General features: G+C 40.3%; 1 protein-coding gene and 1 long non-coding RNA gene across 4 annotated transcripts in view; both read left to right on the forward strand.

Moving 5' to 3' along the window:
- The window catches only part of RORA (RAR related orphan receptor A), a 737,001-nt gene that overhangs the window by 643,229 nt on the left and 72,234 nt on the right, over positions 1 to 21,538 (forward strand). The window lies entirely within an intron of this gene.
- On the forward strand, positions 1,131 to 21,072 carry LOC116564534. Its single transcript, XR_004274949.1, has 3 exons — positions 1,131 to 1,141; positions 9,649 to 9,654; positions 20,761 to 21,072. It is a non-coding gene; the product is annotated as an uncharacterized LOC116564534 (long non-coding RNA).

The following is a 21,538-nucleotide window of genomic DNA, read 5'->3' on the forward strand; positions in this document are numbered from 1 at the left end:
GATAGTGTGGTAATCAGCAGGAATGTGAAAACATGTATTTAAGGATTGATGCTTGTAAAAGAGGTGCTGTAAAGAAACATGGTTGTTCAGATGTAAGAAATGACTGACAGCTCTCCTTGTAGGCATGCTAGTAACAATAAAGTCTAGAAGTTCAACATCAAAGCGATCACAGCTTACTCCACCAGTGACTTGCACATCAAAGAGGGAGCACAAGACAAAGGAAGTGCACCGAGGTATGTTTCTGCCTCATAGCCAGATCCTCAGGGGGAGCTCCCAGAGCTCCTTTCATGAATGTATAGTGATTTTTGCAGATCAGCGTCTTCATTTCATAAATGACCGGGAGTATAAAAGCAGGGCAAATGAACGCCTTAATTGCCCCCATCACTTTAAGTTTGGGTAGGAACGATTCAGCACAGGAGCGATTGGTCTGTGGTTTCCTTGAGTAGTGAATCCTATCCCTGTGTGGGCAACTCTAACTTCACCTAATATAGTACAGGGAATTATTCACAAAATAAGAGAGAACACAGTAGACACATTTCAAGTTGGTCATTTGGACTTATGCTTGAGAACATAAAGCTGGACTAAGTTAGTGCAGTATGCCTCTTTTTTCTTTCCTCTTGATTGCCTAATTTTTTGAGATTAACCTTGTGGGTGGATTTCTGCTGAATCAGGTGTGCATTACTTAACAGGTGTGTGTGATAATGAAATTTAGACCTGTTAAACAAGCCCTAAATTAATCATCAGACCTGTGCCTCAGTTCTCCAACTCAAATCACGCATACTCCAAAATGGCAAAAGCAGAACAGGAAGAAGAGCCTGGGTTTGACTTTTTTTCCCTCTCTTGATAGTAAATTGAAAATGAAATTAACCATGCAAGTATTATGAGAGGTTTGAAATAATGCCCCCCCCTTTTTTTATGGCTTGCCTTTGAAATTTAAAGTTTTTTCATAGTTCATCTTTAGTAATTTACTCATTTTTTAAATGCTATTGAAAAATAGTAGTGCTCTGTGTAGTCATTAACAAATACAAAGCAGGTTTCTCAAGGCTCTAGGGAGACCTAATAACACAACTGTGTTGCTAATTGATGCTATACTGAGCTAACAAAAGTAGTGCTTTGGTAAACAGAAGTTAGAAAACAAGAAGTTAAAGAACTATAGGGGATTATGTAGACATCAAGGGTTGGAAATTATAATAAGGCCTCTTTAGGGGAGCATTAATTTGCATGTGGCTGAATTAGGACAACCAATTATTTTTGAGGACACTACTAAGAGCTCATCCAAAATACCCCCAAAGTGAAAGGTTTGGGAGAGTTGGGAGCTCAGTGAGATGGAGGAGGGACTGAGCATGTCCTATTTCCTAGAATTCATGGTAGTTGAATAGTTTTATCAGTAGCATGTTAGAATAGCTAGCTTTCTTTGTTAGAAAATGCTGATGAAATCAAGAGTACTATAATTTCTTTGTTCTGTATACACAATTTATGTTAAACTATCACAGTGGAATTTTTTTTTAAGTAGGAAGGGCAGGAGAGTGGAGACAGAAATAAACCTTTTAAATCTTCTTTACATGAACCACGCAAGGACATAAGCATTTAGCAGATTAGAGCGTGTTTGGATTTATAGATACGATCCTCTACAGTAGTGGTCTTCAATGGGTGATCCAGGGACCCCCTGCTGCTCCCCAAGGCCCTCTCAGGGGCCCTAAGAGATAGAATTTTTAAAAAAAATATGGGCCAGGCATGGTGGCTCACGCCTGTAATCCAAGCACTTTGGGGGCCAAGGCGGGTGGATCACCTGAGGTCGGGAGTTCAAGACCAGCCTGACCAACATGGTAAAACCCGGTCTTAAAAAAAAAAAAAAAAAAAAATAGTTCCATAATACTCTAAGGCATTATTTGCCCTTTTTACTTCAGTGACCATTTGTATTAATGGTGCAGAGCATGGGTGGGTAAAACTCCTGGCACCTTAGCAGGAAGCAGGGCAGTAATGCCAACCTGTACCAGCAGTCATGGTATTCTTCATTACGGTACAGTTACTGTTTAAAAAAAAAAAAAAATTGTCAGTTTCATTTAGGAATGTCCTTGACGAAGCAGAAAAAAATTATTAACTTTATTAAATTTTGACTCTTGAGTCCACACCTTTTTAATGTTCTTTATGGCAAAATTGGAAGTACGCATAAAGCACTTTTGCTTCATACCTAAGTACCACGTTTGTCTCCAGGGAGAAGTAGCTGTGTCATTGTTTAAGAGCTGAACTAGCTGTCTTTTGAATGGAATGCCACTTAATAGAATAACAGATAATTATTCAGATTATATATTATATATTATTCAGATTATAATTATATAACTATATTCAGATTTGGGTATGTTTCATATATTGTTTTCCCAAAAGTGAATTGTGAGTCTGTTTTGTCAAGAAAAACCATTCACAGTGTTTACTGCCCATAAATTCAGGCATACATCAGAATTTTGGAAAACTTGTATCCAATCCCATGAATTTGACAGCTTCCCAATACTTAAAAACTTTCCTGATAATATGGGTAGTGATATGAATCAACATAATTCCTTGATATAACCACATCTAATAATGAAATGTGTCAACATCTGGAAGGTATACACAACTCAGTGAACCAGTAGTTTCCAAGTGACCCATGCATGATTTTATAAAAATATACATAGGTAAATGATCCACTCAAAGTGCAAAGTGTACTTATGTATTTTAATTTAACAGAGTACAAAAAGTCACTGATAAGGATTCAGGTTCCATATTTGAACTATTCTTTAAGAAACTACCACTTGTTGAGTTTTGGTGTAGTACCACAGAAGAATATCCAAAATTATCTGCAAACGCTATTATAATACTTCTCCTTTTTGTAGCTACATATATTTGTGAGGCCAGATTTTCTTCACATACATCAGCCTTGAGAACATAACACAACAGATTGAATGCAGAAGCAGCTACGAGAATCTACTTGTCTTCTTTTAATAGCCAGATATAAAAAGATTTGCAAAAGTATAAAATAATGGTATTCTTCTTGCTAACTTTTTTGTCTTATAAAATATACTTATTTTCATATGTTAATATGCAATGTGTTTATTACTATTATTTTAAGATGAATTACAAGTAAATGGTCTAAATGTTCCCAGGTTTTAACTTCTAATATGGTAGTGATTAGTATATAACCCACTAAAGCAAAAGCTGTTTTCTGGATTTTTTTGGTTTGTTTGCTTACTTGTTTGTTTGTTTTTTGGAAACAGAGTCTTGCTCTTATACCCAGTCTGGAGTGCAGTGGCATTATCTCCGCTTGTTGCAACCGCCACCTCCCAGGTTCAAGCGATTCTCCTGCCTCAGCCTCCCTAGTAGCTGGGATTACAGGCACATACCACCACACCCAGCTAATTTTTGTAATTCAAGTGGAGACAGGGTTTCATTTTGTTGACCAGGCTGATCTCCAACTGCTGACCTCAGGTGATCCGCCTGCCTAGGTCTCCCAAAGTGCTGGAATTACAGGCATGAGCCACCACACCTGTCCTCTTTGCAGTTTTTAGGAGCATAAAAGTATACAGAGACCAAAAAGTTTGAGAACTCTTGCTCTACAGTTTACTCTAGGAGACACGGTCAGAAAATTGTATGACAAAGCACAAAGACTTACTCCTTTCTGTGAACTGCCTAGCTCTTTGCTGAAGGTTGTAGCCCTAGGGAAGGCTAGCATTAGACAAGCGGAGTTATATTTTCAAAGTGCATGTTTTCAAAGCACAAGGTAACAATAGAAGGGGCTTTAAATTCAGGCAGTTTTATTAGATGAGCCATAAATTATACTAAACAAAGCGCTTTCAAACATGAATTCAAGAGCAAATTTTTTAATCCTCATTTTCTTTGTAATGTCTTCACCCTTAATCACAGTGGAAGACCAGAATCTTTGCTGATATTCTATTTTCAGAGATTTTGTTGTTTTCTTTATTAGTATAGCAAAGATCTGGGCATCAAATGTGCAGTTTACACAGGCTTACATTTTATCTTTAATCATCTGCAACCTGCGCTTGCAAAAATAATACTAGTAAATGACGGCTGTTTTTCTTTTTTTGTTTGGGCTTGGGTGGAGGAAAAAGCTTCTATACAACTAGTACCACTTCCAGAGCTTTCCCAGCTCCTGAAAGATGTGAAACTTTTGTCATGCCTGTGGGCACTTTGGAGAATTTTATTACTGTGTGTAGAGATGGAAAGCCCTTGCAGGCTCTGCCACCATGCAAGTGATGGGCACCTTAACACATACATCATTCACCCTCCCTCAGACCTTCTCCACCGGGGAAGAGTTCTGCCCAGATGGCTGTCAGCACCTGAGTGTGACAAGGAGGCTAAGCCCTCAACTAACAGATACACTTGGCAGAATCAGTTCCATTATACTAATTAAATATGTGAAAGCCCAACCTTCCCTGAAATTCCTTGTGAAAAATACCATGCAGTTTGAAAGCAGTGCCCCTAAATACTTGTCCCTAATTTTATAATCACTTTGTTGGCATCTGACATATAGACATTCGCATTGCCCTTAGTGACTGGGCCATCTGCCTCTTTGTTATTATCAAATGGGGGCACGCAGGTCTGGCATTCCATTTGGTTTCCTATCAAAAGGCTGTCAGTTGAGTGGGAGCAAATGTGTTTCGGCACATTCTGCATTTCCAGGGTCTTGCTTCTGACTCTTACCACTAAGAAAGAAGTTGGTGTCCTTAGAGCCAAATCAGTCTCAGAATATTGGGATGCCTTGCTCCCGGCGTGGTTTTATTGGCCAGTTGAAAGGATAGGCTGAAACACACTCGCTGTATAAACAGAGGTTGTGAAATGGGCCACAGCCACCCTGCCCATGAGAAGAAGCACCTCCTCTCTTCTGTGGATCTGCCCAAAATAAGAAGGGCTGAGGAGAATAAGATGGCCCAGTTTCAGAACAACTCACAATGGTGATGTGGGGGAAGGATGAGAGTGAAAGGGAAGGACAGTAAAGCCAGCCCTCCTCTGTTCTTGGAGAGGGTGTTAGGAAGGTGAGGAAACCCTGGCCGTTAAGGGTGAGAGAAATAACTGCATGCCCACTCATGGTTAAAAAGAAAACGAAACTTCTGACTTTCCAGTTTGGGAAATAAAAGTGCAACGTAATTGTTCTTGTTGAAGTAAAATGGCTCATGTTTAGGCATTGTATTTTATTAAATTGTTAGCATTTTCTGGCTAACAAAACTTGAAACAATAGATTTTATATGCTAAGTTTTGCATTATTCAGTGGTTTTGAACCAGGCGTGGAAAGCTATTAAAAAAAAAAAAAAAACCAAAGGGACATTTTTTTCTTGATCTGAGAGTATGGACTGTGAAAATTCATCAGGCTTAGATTTATTATTTGTGTCTGTTTCTATTTGCATATTGCACTTCAGTAAAAAGCTTACCAAAGGGCAGAGGATTCTAGTAAATTTTTTTTGTAAATAGTATGCTCTCAGTACTGAAAATATTCTCTAGACCCGACTTTGGAGTTTTTCCACTCTGTCATTTACCAAACATTTTGTTTATTCTCAGTTCCTTTGTACCACCACTTCACAAAAGTAAATTTAATCTACGACCTTACAGCAGGAAGACTAAAGGCATTTATACTTCAAGTACGTGTACAAAGGCATAACTCTGTATCATGAAGGCCCAGTATCAACCTTTACAGGATTCGTTTCTTGCTTTATAATCATTGGCTTTGGAATGACCTGCTGGGCAAGTAGGGAGGAAAAAGTGAATCAGAAGATGTAGTGACGTTGCCATCGGAATAGGAAGGTCTTCTAAGACCTCTTGCTTTCTGTGCACTTTCTAGCTCTTTGCCGAAGGTTCTGGCCCTAGGTAAGGCTGGATTAGACAATCGGAGTTACGTTTTCAAAGGTCATCATCTCCTCTCTCAGGGCTCTCAGTGGCCTTCTGGTTTAGCTGAGAGCAGAGTTGCCTTCTCACCACATAAAAATCGAGTACGTCTCTCCAGACCTCCTCCTCTTCTGCCCCTGACTCGGTGTTTTGATCTTGTGTCCCATTCTCTCCTGGCTCTTCTGGGTGACAGAAGATACGAAATAAGAAAGACTATCAGAAAGTTGGCATAGGCATAAGAGCAAGCATGGATCTGGAAATTTTTCCAAATAGAAGGTTTAAGTCCCAGAAATGCCACGTATTAGCAGAAGGATCTTGGGCAAGTCGTGTAACCCCCCTAGACCCAGTTTTATCATCTGTGAAGTAAAGATAATAACATCTACCTCATAAGGATGTTTGAAAAGGAGGAAGTAACACATGGAAGGTACTTAATGTAGTGTCTCACATGTGACAGGCATTTAGCATATGGCAGGCACTGAGGAAGTGTTAACATCCTCATCCTCTCATCCTCTTGTACACATGGTGAATGGTACACATCATATATTCAAATTGAAGTTAGGGTAATGAATTCATCCAGCCTCAGCTAGTACATACTGCATTTTAACAGGGGCCTTGGCCAGCGCCCAAGCATATGAGTTATGTGGTCTGGTCAGATGGGGGCTGATGGAAGGAGAACTTGCACGACTTTTCTCATCATATAACATAAGAGGCTTCTAATTCTGCATTATCCAAGCCCTGCTATTTGTAACCAGTAATACATGTTCTAAGCCTATCATTTATAAAGCGCTTCCTCTGTGCCAAGCACCATGAAATGGATTACCACATTTAATACTTACATTAGCCTTTCATCCCCCTTTTTACAGAGGAGGAAGCTGAGACTCAGAGATGCAGAGCAACCTGTCTGGGATCACAGTGCTAACACATAGCTGCAGTTGGGGCTGAATCTGCCAGACTCCCAGGGCTGTGCTAACCCTGCTCTGTTCTGACCCAACAGCCCCAGCACCACCGGAGTCTCAGAAACACACATTGTTCCAGTTTCTGAGATTAGGCGATATGCAAATTGAGGTGAGGGGTTCTTTATGAACACTTCAGTAGAATAGAAGTAGACAAAATACACATAGAAATGGATGGAGCATCTGATGTGTGCCAGGCACTATAAAAACTGCGGGAACCAGAGAGATGAAAAGATGTGGTCCCTGCCTTCAGGAGCTCACAGGCCAGGGAGGGCCCAAGGTGAAAATAAAATCATGACACAGTATAGATGCCAAATGAGAGGAATGCAGATGATACGAGCACAGAGGAGGAGCACAAAGCGAACTGTTAGGAGCAGCTTTTTGGAAGAGGTGAAGGCTTAGCTGAGCTTTGAAGCAAAGGAAGGTTATTGCCAACAAACGGTAGAGCTTGTGACAATCCTTGAAAGCTAGACAGCGAGCAAGGCCAGTCGGGGACTGCAGGAGACGAGGCACGTAGAGGAGACCCGTGGGGTCTGGATTATCACACGTTCTCACCCTCATTCTGTGGGAGTTGTTCTTTCTACTGAAATTGCTGGGAGGCCACAGAGGGAAGTTGCCAGATATTTTTAAGGCACATGAAGAAACACGAGGAACAATCAGATATCCTCAGTAGCTTCCTTTCCCTTAATTATTTCAGGGGGAAAAATGCTTTTTGGATGCGGCGAAGGACCCTTCTCTGGTACGATTTGGGTTTCTGTGCGGATGCTCTGCCTTTTGTATGCTATTGAGAGATGTGTGAAAGGCATCCGCCACAAGCCTCCTTCAATGGATTTCTGCACTTTGCTTGTTATAAATTGATTCAGGGACTTCATTATGATGTCGCTAAGATGAATGGGGCAGCAGTGTTTTGGCTTAACGCTGCCAGAAGGAGGGAAAACAAGTTTCTGTGGTGCCGCAGTTCAATCACGCTGCTTACAGAAGTGGGGCCATGAAAGGCTGGAGGAGTGTGTCTTTGATACTAGAAATACTGTAGCCCTGTTGCTGCTACACGCGAATGCTTAAATTAAAGGTTGGAGCCTGCTTTCAAGTATTGACTATCGAGCAGAAAGCACAGCCCACACTCATGCACTTACTCAGCCTTGTTAAAATAAAAATACACTCTCGGCTGAGCTCGTGTCACAGCCAGGGTAATTATTACATTAAAGATTGTTGTTTGAATTAGAGTTGCTGTAGCACACGTCGATTTAAAGATAGGCTTGGTAATTTAGTACATGTTAGTCAGGACTCATGCCCAAACTGTGAAGACGGATTCGTTGCCAGCTGCCCCCTCAGGTTGTTTTTGTATTCAAGGTAAACACTCGAAACTTGGCAAATCGATCCAGAATAGTGGTGATTTGACTGCCTTGCCACAGGGCCAGCGGCTTAACTCACTCAGCTCCCATCTCCGGCGGAGGATGAAAATGGCATCAACCTCATTGGATTATTTTTGAGGATTAAATGAGGTAATACATTTAAGGTGGTTGGCCCATCAGTAAGTGCTTCTTCGTAAATATAGTTTTGTTACCTATGTTATGTATGGATTTGTTTTTAAATGGTAGAACGGAGTATGACTAAAAAGCCCCTTTTTTTTTCTTGCTACCAATGGTAAAAGCAGGACGATCCAGTTGTCTGTAATAGCCATGTGTTTATTAAGCCCTGTGGGTTATACGCCCTACGTATTTTGTGGTTCACTATGCCCAGAGCATTTAAGTGTGTAGTAAAGTTGGGAAAGATTTTGCAAATAGGAGGGACGATGTCCATTTTCTGGTAGGTTTCTCATGGGATTCTTTCCCCACCGCACACATTTTCTGAGTGATTCTCCTGTCCTCACCCTTCGCTGACCATGTGAAATGCAGAGCTGCATCTTCAACAAATGAACCCACTTTAAAGCCACTCACTAGCCTGCTTTCTACACTTAAGCCTACTCAACTTTGCTATGTAATTTTAAGGCTCCCAAGTTCAAAGCATGGATATTGAGTAATGGATAAGGGTATACCTAGTATTTTTTCCATAGACTTGTAGAATCTCAAGCATGGAATTTAGATATCAGGCCCCTCTCTCCTCATCTGGGAGTGCTGAGATTTATGGGCTACTCCTATTTGCTCTGAAATATGTTCTGGTATGTTTAAGGGAAGGTATTATTCTGTTTACATAAATCACCCTCACACCTTGTACTTTTTCATAGATTATTACTTTTTTAATGAGGTAACAGAAATATGCTGAGGTCAATTTATGTGTTGGCATAACATTCTAAAAAGTGCATTTTGATAACTTCCCAGCAGGGAAGAAAATTGTCATCGTAGAAGGTGGCCGAGCTGAACACAACAGTCCCATAGCTAACAGTGCACATAGACTCTTAGACCTGTAAGAGACCTTAGCAGTCATCTGGTCCAGTCTGCTAACTTTATACTCAGGTAGTTGGGAGATTAAAGGCCATGTCCAGGATAAGTTAGTGACAGTGACTAAAATCAGGGACCCCTGATGCCTCTGCCAGAATCTTTCCATAGCACATGCTTCATCTGATAGTGCCACAGACAGCTCAGTTGTAATATTATGATATCAAAAAGTGCTGTAGGCCGGGCGCGGTGGCTCAAGCCTGTTATCCCAGCACTTTGGGAGGCCGAGGCGGGTGGATCACGAGGTCAAGAGATCGAGACCATCCTGGTCAACATGGTGAAACCCCGTCTCTACTAAAAATACAAAAAATTAGCTGGGCATGGTGGCGCGTGCCTGTAATCCCAGCTACTCAGGAGGCTGAGGCAGGAGAATTGCCTGAACCCGGGAGGCGGAGGTTGCGGTGAGCCGAGATCGCGCCATTGCACTCCAGCCTGGGTAACAAGAGCGAAACTCCGTCTCAAAAAAAAAAAAAAAAAGTGCTGTAAGTGATGTACTAGGCCTCTTTAGCTCTTTTAAAAACTAAGGCTATTAGTTTCTATCAAAAAGTTTAATTGGCCTGCACAATTATTTGTGTTTTCATGGAAAAGGAAAAAAACTAATTCTAGTTAAGAGTAACAGCACACGGTAAGACCCATATGCACTAGAGCTTTCATTTAGTCTTTAAAGGCACCAAAAAACACAGGAAACCACTTCAAATATACCAGTACGATGAATTCAAACTGTGTCAGGGACAGCAACAAAACGGTGTCCCTTCATGCTGAGTATTGTGAAAATGTATCCTTGTTGTTTGCTGCGGTCTCCTGTGGGAGGCCCATCAAAATTACTACACCCCCCGGGAAAAAAAATAGCAAGAACAGTAAATAACAGGCTTCAGATAATACAGATGGGTAAACATTTCCAGAATTGATTATAGAAACTACTGTTGACAAGCCTCTAGCAGGTAAAATGAGGAGAGAGGGAAAAAAAAGAACTTTTATCTGCCATTCCACACTGGGCATACAAGGCAGGATACAGACAGGACGAAATAAATGATTAATATGGTAATGTACTCCATGGCACGTGTGGGATCATGAGAGAGGCCTGAGAGTTATGTGGTCCAAGCCACTCCTGTTACTCCAGAGAAAACAGAAACTCGGAAAGGTTAAGTGGCTGGCCCAGCATCACACACTTAGCAGCAAAGCCAATTTTGGAACCCTGGCCTCTCGACTCTCAGTCTAGTGCTCCAGCTGCTGTACTGTGACCCTCTAATTGAATCTATAATGGCACCTGTGTCAGGGGCACAAGTTGAGGCTCATGGAAATTTATCCAAATGAATAGCTGTTTTAAAATTATCATTAAAACTGTCCATGGGCCACGCATAGTAGCTCATACCTGTAATCCCAGCACTTTTTGGGTGGGCAGATTTCCTGAGCCCAGGAGTTCAAGACCATCCTGGGCAACATGGTGAAACACTGTCTCTACAACAAATAAAAGAATAATAATAACCGGGTGTGGTGGCACGCACCTACAGCTCCAGCTACTCAGAAGACTGAGGGAGGAGGATAACCTAAGCTTGGGGAAGTCAAGTCTGCAGTGAGCTGTGATCACACCAGTACACTCCAGCCTAGGAGACAGAGCAAGACCCCGTCTCAAAAACAAACACCCCACCCCACACACACACAAACACAAATACTGTCCATGGTTTTAAGCATTCTCCAAAAGACAAAAGCTTGTTAATATGGTACCATATAAAATCTCAGTTTATCTTCACATCCAGAAAGGAAGGCATTTTTCGTGCACATTTAGTTAACAAGTATTTATGAAGTGCCCGTGCTGTGTTTGTGTTACTGACAGCCCATGATCGGCTATTTTCTCTCTTGTCTCTTGGTCAAATAAGCAGGGGGATCGTTGGATCTGTCCCCTTCACCTCCCTTCTGCCTAAGGATCTCATGCTCACATTGTCTTCCTTTTCTCTAGTCTTTCCTATCCTTTTAATCTGATCTTTAAATGTCAGTCTCTGTTCTCATCTCCCTTTTTAACGAGTGTGGGTTTCTCGTGTTTATCTTGCTCTCCTTTTGCTGACGTATTTGCATCACTTTAGCCACAGTTAATATCTGCTAAATCAAATCATATTGGCTTGAATCGCTTCCATTGATTTGTGAATAAAAGAATGCTTCAGCTGCCTGGCCCTGCTCTCTGTACGTTCTTTGTCACCAGTAGGTTTAACTTACTCAAAACCTTCCTTGTCTGCATCCCTGTTTTACCACTGCGTTATTCATCCTTCCCCGTTCAAGCCAATTGACCCTTTTCAGCTGTCCTCACTTTAAGGGGTTGACTGCTGTTTCACTTTCTCATTATTCGGTGAATGAGGAGACTAATTGTCATTTTGCTTTGCTGTTGCCCTGTTTCCCCTTTCAACCAACCCCCTTCTGCCCAATTATCGTGAGGACCAAAATCACTGTTGTCATTAGCTAGCCTGTATTGAGCATCTACTACATATTCACTAAGCATCATTCGGAAGGCCTAAATTTTATAAAAATGAATCCTTCGGGTTTTTTTCTTTTTAAAGAGACAGGGTCTCACAGGCTGGGGTGCAGTGTTGCAGTCATAGCTCACTGTAACCTGGAACTCCTGGGCTCAAGTGATCCTTCAATCGCAGCCTCCCCAGTAGCTGGGACTATAGGCATATGACAGTACCCCCGGCTATTTTATCATTGTTATTTATTTTTTATAGAGATGGGTCTCTCTATGTTGCCTAGGCTGGTTTCGAACTCTTAGACTCAAGCAGTCCTCCCACCTCAGCGGTTTCTTTTGAGGAGTGCAAAATGAACAAGCCACTTTCGTTGATTAATTTTATTCAACCAATTTCCTATATATAATACCTCTTACCACAGAGAAATGATTAGATTGTAAATGCCAGAAGGTAGAGGTGTGAAAAGACACTAACCACAAAAAGGCCTTTTGTAACTTGTATTGTCGGCATATTTTACACTCCAGAAAATGCCATCATCTTGAGATTTTTTTTTTTTAGTGCAGAACCATCTAAGCTGAATATCCATATGAAAAATAACAAAACTATTCAATCAACTTTTACCTACTTCTTCATTTTGTCATTCAACAACTCCCTGTTCCTTCCTTGCAAAGCAACTAATCTTTTCAACTTATACTAGGAAAAACATACAGAACCATCCTGACAGTTTGATGGTGTATCAACAATGCTTAGATTCAAGATAAATGTATATTACATGAAAAGTGAAAGAAGCTTGGGTGAGTGAGCTCGGGGTCAAGGGCCTTCCAGCCGAAGGACAGGAGGTCCCAGACCTTGGTCTGATGTATTCCAGGGTCTGTGCCAGGCCTGCTTCCTGCCCCCCAGGTGTAACCAGCAGCAAGTCCTGCTCCTCCCAGTGAGATCTAGACTAGACTACCCCTGTGCCTTGTCGAAGAGAAGAGGCTCCTTCCTTCCTCAGAAGCATTCTGACACCACGCTGTGCCAGGGTATGTGAACAGGGAGGTTTGGGTCTTGAGAGTGGATCATGCAAATTCCTTTCTTCTTTCCCTTAACTACATCAGCATTAGAGAAGAGAGAAAGAGAAGCCTTCACTGCCATGCTGCCTTGTGGAGGTGCCGAAGGTTCTCCCAGGTAGGAGAGGACTTGGGGCTGCTGTTGGCATCCCTACGTCAGCATGCCTGGCTATTCCACCTTTCTGTGGGTGAGGCAACCTTTCTGCCAGTAGGGAGGTGCACAGGGGCAGAGGTAACAGCAGGAGACATGAGCATTTGTCCTATCTGTTTTCTAGCAGAGCACCACTCTCCTTTCCAGAGAAAATAATCCTGGAAACCATTCTCTCCATAAAACTGTTGTTCTCAACTGGGGGCAATTTTGACCACCAGGGAGCATTTGTCAATGTCTAGAGAGAGGGTTGATTAATACAATTAGAGAGTGCTATTAGCATCTTGTGGGTAGAGGCCAGGGATGCTGCTAAATATTCTACAATGTTCGTGACAGCCCCCACAACAGAGAATTCTCTCACCGAAGACGTCAGTAGTGCCAAGGCTGAGAAACTTGGCTACAGAGCATGCATTCTCCTTGCTCTTCATCGTAGGCCCTTTACATCTGACATCTTCATTTTCATTTTCAACCCAAATGCATTTTATTTAACGCCATATAATTTCAATGTTAAGTAAAGGAATAAATGGGAAACTTTATTGGCATGAGAAGGAAAAAAGGGGGAAAGGAATGCAGTACCAAAAACCCTGGAGATAAGCAGTATATATGAACTTATACAATGGTAGAATTATTCTTGCTAATAAAAGAGGGTGTTGGCTGGGCACAGTGGCTCACACCTGTAATCCCAACACTTTGGGGAGGCCAAGGCAGGCAGATCCCTTAAGGCCAGGAGTTCAAGACCAACCTGGCTAACATGGTGAAATCCTGTCTCTACTAAAAAAACAAAAATTAGTTGGGTATGGTGATGCTTGCCTGTAGTCCCAGCTATTCTGGAAGTTGAGGTGAGAGAATCACATGAACCTGGGAGATGGAGGTTGCAGTGAGCCAAGATGGCACTACCACACTCCAGCCTGGGTGATAGACCAAGACTCAGTCTCAGAAAAAAAATAAAAATAAAAGAGGGTATCTCTCTAAAAGAAAAGGTATAAACCCAACTATTTAGTGCCCCTAGGTAGGTGGTGTGAGTGTGGCAGAAAGAGGAGGCACTTGGAGCGCCGGACAGCACATATGCTCTGGAGAGGGAGCACCGCCCTTGGCTCTGTCGCTGTTTGGAATAACTGGTCTGTCATGACCAGGTCTTTGATTTTTTTTAAGAGATTCTATAAATCTGAACATGAATGTGAAATTCCCTGGTTATTAATGACTAGAAAGAAATTTTAAAAACTTATCTGTATTAGTATCTTTATCATTATTGAGATTGCGTGGTTGAACATTGGACAGTTGGGCTCTAACACGTAATCTAAACAGGTTCCCTTCTGTTCTGAAAGCTTAAGGCACCTAGAAAATAAGTCCAAACTCCTTAACAGAGTGTTCAAGGCCCTTTGGGATTAGGTCTCGCCAACCTAGCTACTCACTTTCCATCCTCACATGGAGCCACGTGCTCCTCTCTACCCTGCCTCTGAGACACAGTGAGCCTCTGAACACATCAGGCACGTTCACGCTGGGACCTCTGCTTGGCTTTTCTTCACTCACGTCACAACTTTCACTGCCTAGGGAAATGTGATATTCATTCTTGTGGCCCAAATGAAATGACAGATGATCTTCCTGAATTCCCTAAAAAAAGTCTGGTTTGGTATATTCTGTTATTATGATCTTTATAAGTTGCTATCATGTATTCATCTAGTCATCTCCCCAACCTCAAATAATATATAAGACTTGGAGGCTAGGAACCCAACTTCATTGCTCTCTTTTTCATATAAACCTAGCTTTCAATAAATTTAAATCACCTTCTTCTTAACCATCAACCGGTATGCACTGTGATGAATAAGGCAGTTTCTGCATTAACACCAAACTTTCCTTCTTCCCTTCCTATGACCAAGTTTTCAGAAATACATATATATATTAAAATGTTGTTAATGGCAAAAGGGAATTAGGATTTTTTGAATCGTCTATCATTTTTTTACTAAGAGAAAAAACAAGTGATGAGTAATACTAAATATTAGGAATAGCATTAAAATAAGTATTTTTACCAAGTTAAATATTTGCATCTATTCTTAGACATATAAATTACTATTCTTTGAACATGAAGTGCATTTTGAACTGTGCTCTCCATAATTATAATAATCATAAGCTTATTTATATATAGTTGGGCTATATAGACATTAGCCAATTAATCCTTGATCACATCACCTAATAGGAAGACTTTCCTTGATACCCTATTTTTAGAGTGCACATACGAGTGTGAGTTAATTATAGACCTCTGTTAATAACTTTGCATTATATTACCCAAATGCTTACTTAACAGTTTACCAGCATCAGGGTGTAGGTGCACAGGAAACTTGTATCAGAATTCACTTCTGTTTTCAAGCCAGGAGGTAAGTGACATTTATAAATCCGTCAAACACCTGGCCTTGAATCCAAGGACAATTCGTTTTCCTTAAGTGTTTAAGTGATTCTTTGAGAGGGTGTGTTAACTTTATCAATTCAGGCCACATCATAATTAGCTAATTAAAAAAAAAAACAAGGGTGGTATCTATATATGTTTGAACCAAATTAAGTTTTGTTATAATCCTGGTTCTCTGTAGGTGATATGGCTAATAATTAAGTTATCCCCATTAGGTTACACTTTCGGAAGCTGCTGTTGCCTGCTGCCTATTCCATTAAAAACTACCTTTATCACTAATTTTAACATGAAACAGATCCATTTGGAGAAAATCCATTATGAATGAGACAGAGCCGGCTGTTGAATAACATTGGTTTAGGCGCAAGTCCGGATATAAATGTGATATAGATAGGATGATATTGGACAACTGCAATTTATTCCATTATTCAGCAACGAGGTATTCCAAATGCCTCTGCTAATGAATATATGAAAATAGATTACATATAATGTGCACACTGTGAGTTGCATTTGCAGAATTATTTTTGCCACCTCTAGCGCTATCTGAAACCAACACTGAATAGCAGTAGTACTTGAGCTTCCAGTTGCAAGAAAAATCACCTTTAAAAATTAAAAGAAAAGCAAGTGTCTTATCTGTAGAATTTACTTTTATGGGATAATTCTTGGGAATATAACAGTTTTATCTCAGTCACATCCTGTTGTCCTGTTAAACCTCTATTGTCCCTTAAAATCAGCCCACATGAAAAGAAGACAATGTTCTTCTTCAAAGCTCTGATGGACGACTTTAGAGACTGAGGTTTCAGGAACACTCTGTCTTTTTGCTGAGCTGTTGGTAGAACACAATAGATAACATTTACTGAGCTCATAAGGGGGTCACTGCTTGCCCATAGCAGTTTATAAACTGTTAGTTGTAGCGTTACATGTAAAGTCCCGCAGAGTAAAGCAAAAATATATAATAATGATACTATTGTGCTGGTTGCAGGAGTTTAATTTAAGTGTAATTGGGGTATTGAGTTATTTAAATATCAGTACTTTTATGTTCTCATATAATTGTCTTAGAAGAATCACTGTTTTGCACTGATAAAATACTTCTAATCTAGGATTCTCTCAGATGCCCTATCCCCCAAATATATTTGAGTAATAAACTTGCTGAAAGTTCAACACGTCAACGATGACTTGCTGTAACAAACTGTAGTCTTCCCAGGCCCCTGCCTTTCCTGGTTAGAGGATTATTGTGATGAGACCAAAAGATCAGATTTAACACACCCAGCAGACTTAGAACACAGGAAAATAGTCTTTTGTGGCCCTCGGGTTGCCCTGTCCCTAGCTAGCTCCCTCATAACTGAAGGTAAAAGCAACTAGATGAGAGTGTGGATCATTCTCACTAAATTGTTATCACTGGCAGTAAAAAAAACGACTCCAAAAAATGATCTTATTTGGTGGGCCAAACATGAAGAGCATTATGTTAAGATAAAATGGGAAACAATTACATCATAAGATGCCATTTATTGCATTTTTTTTCTATATGCCAAACACTGGGCTAAACACTGAACAAGCATGATCACTTTTAACTTTCAACAACTCTGGGGATCACCCAGAATGGGGATAACCATTCTATGGATGAGGGGAACTGAGGGTCAGAAGGTTAAAATTTTTGCACAAGTTCACACAGAAGTGTGAGCTGGGATTTGAATTTAGGCATCTTGTCCCAGAGCTTCTCAACCCTGTCCCCACAGCTGTGCTGTATACCAATTGTTAGCATGTGTATTTCTCAGACTTTGAATTGATTATCTGGATATCAAAGTCACAGGCTAATAAAAAGAAGTATGTAGTAAGAAGTGTGCTCAAGTCAGGCAGCACCTGAAAGGCTGTACAATAGAGGGCAAAGTGAAAGCCGCATGCAGGGCCGCGGGCTGCTATGGGATGTTTCCTGCAATACTGAATGCCATGTTTGCTGGGAAACATTGCTTAAAAACAAATACATCGGCCATCACTACCTGTGTGTGTACTTGCTGTATTGGAGCAATCTTCCCAGTCACCACCAAGAATGAACCACAGTGAACTAGAAGATGTGTCCTCTGATAAACAATGTCGGTGATGCAGCCACACAGGAAAAGCCATGGTTTGAACCTCTGCGGAGCCCATTTCCTGAGACTCTGTGGGGCACAGCAGTAAGAGCTGCTGTTATATTGAGAGTCTCCTGTCCACCAAGCACTGTGCTAGCTCAGTTTGGTTTTAGGACACTATGAAGTAGGTTGAGTGGTAAGATCCCCAAGCTGCAAATGAAGAAACTGAAACTCAAATTTCCCTAAGATCAACCACATAAATGGCAGAATTGGAATAGAAAGTGTTACCGATGACTGAAATAATTGGAAATACACATAAGGGCTAAAATCTTGTGAAGGTTCCCCAATTAAATTCACAAGGTAGACTTTGTTTTGAAGTGAACTGAGATACTTTCTAAATCAAAGGTCTGTTTAATATTCTCCACCTTTAGAATGGATGCATGCTGATGCCAAAGTACAGGAAGAAGAATTCCGTGTGGAAGACTGCAGGTGTGTCTAGTTAGGCCAAGAGGTATAAAAGGCTGGGCAGTTGTCTGATACACCTGCTGTTTGCTTCATCAGCTTCTCGCAGTTAGTGGATGCTAAGCAGATATTTGTGATTTGTTTCAATAGCAGGGATTTTTGTCTGAATGTTTAAATATTCACCTTAGTTTGGTTTTCCTTTGGTAGACTGACTCCATGTTCACTTTGGGAGAATTTCAACTTATACATGGCAGTCTTAAATAATGTTCAGAAAATATGATTAAGTATAGCATTTATTTGAGCCCAAACTTGAGGATAGCCACCTGGGAGTACAGATTCAAGTTGCCTTGTAAACTCGGATTAACAGCAGTTACAAGTGAATTTTTAAAGGAAACAATAAGCAGCAGCTCCTAAATTGTTAACCAAGAATTTGTATTTAAAAAACGTAAGCTACTGTCTGGGCATGGCGGCTCATGCCTATGATCTCAGCACTTCGGGAGTCTGAGGCAGAGCACTTAAGCCCAGCAGTTTGAGAAGAGCCTGGGCAACACAGCAATACCCCCATCTCTACAAAAAATTTAAACACTAACTGGGCATATTGGCACATGCCTGTCATCCCAGCTACTCAAAAAAATTGAGGCAGGAGGATTGTGTGAGCTCAGGAGGAGCTCTACCTCCAGGAGGTAGAGGCTGCAGTTAGCTATGGTCATACCATTGCACTCCAGCCTGGGTGACAGTGAGACTCTTTCTCAAAAAAATTTTTGTAAACCATAAGCTGTTGTTCTTTGTATCACAAATTCCAGTAACATGAAGATAATGGAGGCAGCATCTAGCCAGGAACAAAATGGGTTTAAATAGTCCCCCCACCACCACCCCTGCATTTCTCTCAGGGCGTGATAAATTTTCCATACCTCATATAGCTCACGTGGTTCTGAGCGGTTTTTCTTTTCTCAGTGGATATAGTGTTAGATTGAGATGTACTTTCCTTCTGTATTTCTTGACCCTTTAAAAAAATGCATTGGTATTTTGCAATTCAGAATCTATTACATTATGGAAAGGGGTCCAAAAACCTTGAGAGCCATCTTGTGGTTAAAGTGTCCCCCAATTCTTAGGTTAGTTTCAGAATTAAAGAGTTTAACATTTTTTTTATTACTTTCTTGTCATCACAATTGTGCCTCATTATTTATAACTATTTTGCATTCTCCAATATTTAAAAAAAACTCCAATATTTAAAGTTAAAACTTCCCATGTATAAAAACATTTACATTTTTAAAAATCACTGCCAACAAGTATGTGTGCTCATGTATGAGTACAGATGTGTACATTTCTATACATTTTTAAAGACTTGTTTATCTCTGAGTGAAGACAATGAATATGTTTTATTTTTTGTTCCATATACTTTTCTGTATTTTCTATATTTCATTCAATAAGCTGATGTAATTTTTCATTTTTTTAATTAAACAAAAGTTTAGCCTAAAATTACACTTAAACATTAGCAGCTGCTGCTGGGGGAAGATGGACAAATTGCCCAAGCAGCCACATTAGAAGAAGAAAGCCATCTGAATACAGTTATTTATTTTTATGGAGACAGTATCTTGCTCTTTCACTCAGGGTTTTGCTCTGTCGTCACGGTTTACTGCAGCTTCGACCCAGGCTCAAGTGATCCTCCAACCGCAGGCCCCTCTCCCCCACCAGTAGCCGAGAACTTAAGCAGGCACAGGCTAGCACCACCACATTAAGCTAATTTTTTTTTTTTTTTTTTTTTGAGGCAGGATCTCAGTATGTTGTCCAGGCTGGTTTCGAACTCCTCGGCTCAAAGTGCCGGGATTACATGGCAGGTGGCTGAGTACAGTTATTCAGTATAAGCATAATAAAAACAGAATGGCAGCCCAGTTCCTGTGTTAATGAAATAGTAAGGGTGTAACTAGGGCAAGCTGACCCTGTTTTTGTCACATGAATTTGCTTTAGAAAGCACTCTTGAGAACACAAACAAAACATTTTAGAAACACACATTTTAATATAAAATGGACTGCGTTTTGTGGCTTTATGATAATTTCCAACATGAATCTCCTTAAGAAGTGAGTCGAATGCTCTGGAGAGATCTAAATGTAATACAATCTCACAGGGAACAAAATAAGGAGTTGCCGTGGTAAACTTTTTGCTTTGCCAGCTATGGGCTACAATGATTGGTTGATATCATCCTAAAATGAACTAAAATCACAAATTCATTTTCACGGATTTCTTGTTATGTTGCTTCCTGAAGAAAAAACAAGTATATTAACTCTTGGCTATGGCAATTAAGAATAAAACAGTCAAGGGGAAAAAAAAAAAAAAAACAATGGTCAGATTTATAAAGTTACGTGTATTTGGCTTTGAAATATTTTTGGAACGTGAAATTGGCCTTGGTTAAGTAAATATGAATTCAATTTGCCATGTCTTAGAACATACCTATTTGAAGGCATTGAGAAGAGATTGAGAAATTCTGAAACTGAATGTACTTGTGATAATTATCAAGCCGTAATGCAAATAACAGAAAGGTGATTGTCCCATTCCTGCACAACATCTTTCTCATGGTAATTTGAAGAACAGGGTCTTTCAAGTATCTTTTTTGCCTTCCTACTACAGCAATACCTCACCTGTGATGAACCTGTCCTCTTACAACCTTCTCTATCACAAACCATCTGAGAAGTTAGGAAGTAAGCAAATAGGCCTTTAGGTTGCCAAAACAGGGTCCCAAAGTTCAAGCGCTACAGTGCGTGCACCTGATTTCAGAGAAAATCTCTTTAGACCCAGTACATCCTATTTATAATTGGTTTTTACACAAGCTTAGTTATCTGGTTGGGTTCCAAGACATAGCTAATTCTAAGTCAAAATATTAATTACAGGTAGAGGGAGGGCCTTATAAGATCTAGCATATGACTACAGAAGGAAGGAAAACATTAAAAAGGATAACATTCAGTAACATCCAGGGCCATGTAGTGTTGGGGCAAAATGTCTTATAAATCTTAGGAGGCCTTCAGAGCATTACAGGGTATATAATTTATACTTTTTTTTATAAGTGTCTAATTTTTTGAGAAGAGTTAAGTCTTTATTTGGTATTACACTTTGGCGTATAATGTGAAATATTCTTTATTTGATTTTTATTAGATTTTGTTATTTATAAGTTTTTTTTTTTTTTTTTTTTGAGACAGAGTCTTGCTCTGTCGCCAGGCTGGAGCACAGTGGCGCAGTCTCAGCTCACTGCAACCTCTGCCTCCCGGGTTCAAGCGATTCTTCCGCCTCAGCCTCCCAAGTAGCTGAGAATACAGGCACATGCCAAACGCTCGACTAAGTTTTGTATTTTTAGTAGAGGCAGGGTTTCACTATGTTGGCCGGGATGGTCTTGATCTCTTGACCTCATGATCCACACAGCTCGGCCTCCCAAAGGGCTGGGATTACAGGCTCAAGCCACCGTGCCCGGCCTTATTTATAAGATTTTATTTATAAAGTATATTTGATATACTACACACCAAAGTGTAATATCAAATAAAAATATTTAACTCCTAAAGTATTACACTTTAGTGTATAATATCACTCTAAATATTGCACACTTCTGTAAAGTCCATAATATTAAACATACTAACGTGTGTGTATCGAACAAAGTAGTGCCAAAATATCAAATAAATGTTCTTTATTTCATAAACTACGCTAAAATGCCTTTCAG

This window comes from Sapajus apella, unplaced genomic scaffold (genome assembly GCF_009761245.1).
Source record: "Sapajus apella isolate SASKATOON/1434 unplaced genomic scaffold, GSC_monkey_1.0 scaffold37, whole genome shotgun sequence".
Taxonomy (NCBI): Eukaryota; Metazoa; Chordata; class Mammalia; order Primates; family Cebidae; genus Sapajus; species Sapajus apella.